The sequence below is a fragment of the Arachis stenosperma genome, chromosome 6 (assembly GCF_014773155.1).
Source record: "Arachis stenosperma cultivar V10309 chromosome 6, arast.V10309.gnm1.PFL2, whole genome shotgun sequence".
Lineage (NCBI taxonomy): Eukaryota > Viridiplantae > Streptophyta > Magnoliopsida > Fabales > Fabaceae > Arachis > Arachis stenosperma.
In genome coordinates, this window is record NC_080382.1 from 76555222 (window position 1) to 76560625 (window position 5404).

General features: G+C 41.4%; 1 non-coding gene across 1 annotated transcript; it reads left to right on the top strand.

The window, feature by feature from the left end:
- The first annotated feature begins 5096 nt into the window (after positions 1 to 5096).
- On the top strand, positions 5097 to 5204 carry LOC130937043 (small nucleolar RNA R71). The gene has a single exon (XR_009068281.1). It is a non-coding gene; the product is annotated as a small nucleolar RNA R71 (small nucleolar RNA).
- The last annotated feature ends 200 nt before the right edge of the window (positions 5205 to 5404 follow it).

A 5404-nucleotide genomic window follows, 5' to 3' on the forward strand; every position in this document is an offset into this window, starting at 1 on the left:
TGAAGCTCCTCACAGTCATTCAATCATTGAATCCTACTCAGAATACCACAGACAAGGTTTAGACCTTCCGGATTCTCTTGAATGCCGCCATCAATTCTAGCTTATACCATGAAGATTCTGATTAAGGAATCCAAGAGATAAACATTCAAGCCTTGTTTGCTTGTAGAACGGGAGTGGTTGTCAGGCACGCGTTCATAAGTGAGAATGATGATGAGCGTCACATAATCATCACATTCATCAAGTTCTTGAGTGCGAATGAATATCTTGGAATAAGAACAAGCTGAATTGAATAGAAGAACAATAGTAATTGCATTAATACTCGAGGTACAGCAGAGCTCCACACCTTAATCTATGGTGTGTAGAAACTCCACCGTTGAAAATACATAAGAACAGGGTCTAGGCATGGCCGTGAGGCCAGGCCCCAAAACAAGATCAAAAGACTCCAAATGATCAAGGATCCAAAGATTCAAAGATCTAAAGATGAAAAATACAATAGCAAAAGGTCCTACTTATAGAGAACTAGTAGCCTAAGGTTTACAGAAATGAGTAAATGACAGAAAAATCCACTTCCGGGTCCACTTGGTGTGTGCTGGGGCTGAGCATTGAAGCATTTTCGTGTAGAGACTTCTCTTGGAGTTAAACGCCAGCTTTTGTGCCAGTTTGGGCGTTTAACTCCCATTCTTGTGCCAGTTCCGGTGTATAACGCTGGGCATTCTTGAACTGATTTGGAACGCCGATTTGGGCCATCAAATCTCGGGCAAAGTATAGACTATTATACATTGCTGGAAAGCCCAGGATATCTACTTTCCAACGCCGTTGAGAGCACGCCAATTGGGCTTCTGTAGCTCCAGAAAATCCACTTCTAGTGCAGGGAGGTCAGAATCCAACAGCATCTGCAGTCCTTTTTAGTCTCTGAATCAGATTTTTGCTCAGGTCCCTCAATTTCAGCCAGAAAATACCTGAAATCACAGAAAAACACACAAACTCATAGTAAAGTCCAGAAAAGTGAATTTTAACTAAAAACTAATAAAAATATACTAAAAACTAACTAAAACATACTAGAAACATACTAAAAACAATGCCAAAAAGCGTACAAATTATCCGCTCATCACAACACCAAACTTAAATTGTTGCTTGTCCCCAAGCAACTGAAAATCAATTAAGATAAAGGGAAGAGAATATGCAATGAATTCCAAAAACATCTATGAAGATCAGTATTAATTAGATGAGCGGGGCTTTTAGCTTTTTGCCTCTGAACAGTTTTGGCATCTCACTCTATCTTTTGAAATTCAGAATGATTGGCTTCTATAGGAACTCAGAATCCAGATAGTGTTATTGATTCTCCTAGTTAAGTATGATGATTCTTGAACACAGCTACTTTATGAGTCTTGGCCGTGGCCCAAAGCACTCTGTTTTCCAGTATTACCACCGGATACATACATGCCACAGACACATAATTGGGTGAACCTTTTCAGATTGTGACTCAGCTTTGCTAGAGTCCCCAATTAGAGGTGTCCAGGGTTCTTAAGCACACTCTTTTTGCCTTGGATCACAACTTTCTTTTTCTTTCTTTTTCTCTTTCTCCCCTTTTTTTCGTTTTTTTTCGCTTCTTTTTTTTTTGTATTCACTGCTTTTTCTTGCTTCAAGAATCATTTTTATGATTTTTCAGATCCTCAGTAACAAGTCTCCTTTTTCATCATTCTTTCAAGAGCCAACATTCATGAACCACAAATTCAAAAGACATATGCACTGTTTAAGCATACATTCAGAAAACAAAAGTATTGCAACCACATCAAAATAATTAATCTGAATAAAATTTAAAATTCATGCAATTCTTCTCTTTTTCAATTAAGAACATGTTTCATTTAAGAAAGGTGATGGATTTATAGGACATTCATAACTTTAAGGCATAGACACTAAGACACTAATGATCACAAGACACAAACATAGATAAACATAAGCATAGATTTTCGAAAAACAGGAAAATGAAGGACAAGGAGATTAAAGAACGGGTCCACCTTAGTGATGGCGACTTGTTCTTCCTCTTGAAGATCTTATGGAGTGCTTGAGCTCCTCAATGTCTCTTCCTTGCCTTTGTTGCTCCTCTCTCGTGATTCTTTGATCTTCTCTAATTTCATGGAGGAGAATGGAATGTTCTTGGCGCTCCACCCTTAGTTGTCCCATGTTGGAACTCAATTATTCTAGGGAGGTGTTAATTTGCTCCCAATAGTTTTGTGGAGGAAAGTGCATCCCTTGAGGTATCTCAGGGATTTCGTGATGAGTGGGATCTCTTGTTTGCATTGAGCTCCTTCCACACAGATATCCATGAGGACTTGGTCCAACCTTTGATTAAAGTTGACCTTTTTTGAGTTTGAAAGGGACCTTGGGGATCACCTTCTTCATGGCCACAACTTCATAGAAGTGGTCTTGATGCACCCTTGAGATGAATCTCTCCATCTCCCATGACTCGGAGGTGGAAGCTTTTGCCTTCGCTTTCCTCTTTCCAGAGGTTTCTCCGGCCTTGGATGCCATAAATGGTTATGGAAAAATAAAAAGCAGTGCTTTTACCACACCAAACTTAAAAGGTTTGCTCGTCCTCGAGCAAAAGAAGAAAGAAGAGAGTAGAAGAAGAAGAAATAGAGGAGATGGAGATGGCTTTGTGGTTCGGCCAAAGGGGGAGAAGTAGTGTTTAGGGTGTGTGAAAATGAGGGAGTGAAGATGGGTTTATATAGGGGTGGATAGAGGGGTAGGGTTCGGCTATGGGAGGGTGGGTTTGGGTGGGAAAGTGGTTTGAATTTGAATGGTGAGGTAGGTGGGGTTTTATGAAGGATGGATGTGAGTGGTGAAGAGAAAGATGGGATTTGATAGGTGAAGGGTTTTTGGGGAAGAGGTGTTGAGGTGATTGGTGAAAGGGTGAAGAAGAGAGAGGGTGGTGGGGTAGGTGAGGATCCTGTGGGGTACAAATCCTGAGGTGTCAAGGAAAAGTCATCCCTCCACCAAATGGTGAGCAAAATTGCTCTTCATGCCAATTCTGGCGTTAAACGCCGGGCTGGTGCCCATTTCTGGCGTTTAACACCAACTTCTTGCCCTTTCCTGGCGTTTAACGCCCGTCTAGGGCCCCTTTCTGGCGTTAAACGCCCAGAATGGTACCAGACTGGGCGTTAAACGCCCATTTGCTAGCTTCACTGGCGTTTAAACGCCAGCAAGTTCTCCCCCAGGGTGTGCTATTTTTCTTTCTATTTTTCATTCTGTTTTTGCTTTTTCAATTGATTTTGTGACTTCTCATGATCATCAACCTACAGAAAACATAAAATAACAAAGGGAAATAGATAAAATATAACATTGGGTTGCCTCCCAACAAGCGCTTCTTTAATGTCAGTAGCTTGACAGAGGACTCTCATGGAGCCTCACAGATACTCAGAGCAATGTTGGAACCTCCCAACACCAAACTTAGAGTTTAAATATGGGGGTTCAACACCAAACTTAGAAGTTGGTTGTGGCCTCCCAACACCAAACTTAGAGTTTGACTGTGGGGGCTCTGTTTGACTCTGTTTTGAGAGAAGCTCTTCATGCTTCCTCTCCATGGTGACAGAGGGATATCCTTGAGCCTTAAACATAAAGGATTCTTCATTCACTTGAATGATCAATTCACCTCTGTCCACATCAATCACAGCCTTTGCTGTGGCTAGGAAGGGTCTGCCAAGGATGATGAATTCATCCATGCACTTCCCAGTCTCTAGGACTATGAAATCAGCAGGGATGTAATGGTCTTCAACCTTTACCAGAACATCCTCTACAAGTCCATAAGCTTGTTTCTTTGAATTGTCTGCCATCTCTAGTGAGATTCTTGTAGCTTGTACTTCAAAGATCCCTAGCTTCTCCATTACAGAGAGAGGCATGAGGTTTACACTTGACCCTAAGTCACACAAAGCCTTCTTAAAGGTCATGGTGCCTATGGTACAAGGTATTGAAAACTTCCCAGGATCTTGTCTTTTTTGAGGTAATTTCTGCCTAGAAAAGTCATCCAGTTCTTTGGTGAGCAAAGGAGGTTCGTTCTCCCAAGTCTCATTACCAAATAACTTGTCATTTAGCTTCATGATTGCTCCAAGGTATTTAGCAACTTGCTCTTCAGTGACATACTCATCCTCTTCAGAGGAAGAATACTCATCAGAGCTCATGAATGGCAGAAGTAAATCCAATGGAATCTCTATGGTCTTAGTGTGAGCCTCAGATTCCTATGGTTCCTCATTGGGGAACTCATTGGAGGCCAGTGGACGTCCATTGAGGTCTTCCTCAGTGGCGTTCACTGCCTCTTCTTCCTCTCCAAATTCAGCCATATTGATGGCCTTGCACTCTCCTTTTGGATTTTCTTCTGTATTGCTTGGAAGAGTACTAGGAGGGAGTTCAGTAATTTTCTTGCTCAGCTGACCCACTTGTGCCTCCAAGTTTCTAATGGAGGACCTTGTTTCAGTCATGAAACTTTGAGTGGTTTTGATTAGATCAAAGACCATGGTTGCTAAGTCAGAGTGGCTCTGCTTAGAATTCTCTATCTGTTGCTGAGAGGATGATGGAAAAGGCTTGCCATTGCTAAACCTGTTTCTTCCATCATTATTGTTGTTGAAACCTTGTTGAGGTCTCTGTTGATCCTTCCATGAGAGATTTGGGTGATTTCTCCATGAAGAATTATAGGTATTTCCATAGGGTTCTCCCATGTAATTCACCTCTTCCATTGAAGGGTTCTCAGGATCATAAGCTTCTTCTTCAGATGAAGCATCCTTAGTACTGCCTGGCACAGCTTGCATTCCAGACAGACTTTGAGAAATCAAATTGACTTGCTGAGTCAATATTTTATTCTGAGCCAATATGGCATTTAGAGTATCAATCTCAAGAACTCCTTTCTTCTGATTTGTCCCATTGTTCATAGGATTCCTTTCAGAAGTGTACATGAATTGGTTATTTGCAACCATTTCAATTAGTTCTTGAGCTTCTGTAGGCGTCTTCTTCAGATGAAGAGATCCTCCAGCAGAGCTATCCAATGATATCTTGGACAGTTCAGACAGACCATCATAGAAGATACCTATGATGCTCCATTCAGAAAGCATATCAGGAGGACACTTGCTGATCAATTGTTTGTATCTTTCCCAAGCTTCATAGAGGGATTCTCCTTCCTTCTGTCTGAAGGTTTGGACTTCCACTCTAAGCTTACTCAATTTTTGATGTGGAAAGAACTTTGCCAAGAAGGCATTGACTAGCTTTTCCCAAGAGTTCAGGCTTTCTTTAGGTTGTGAGTCCAACCATATCCTAGCTCTGTCTCTTACAGCAAAAGGGAATAGCATAAGTCTATAGACCTCAGGGTCAACCCCATTAGTCTTGACAGTGTCACAGATTTGCAAGAATTCAGCTA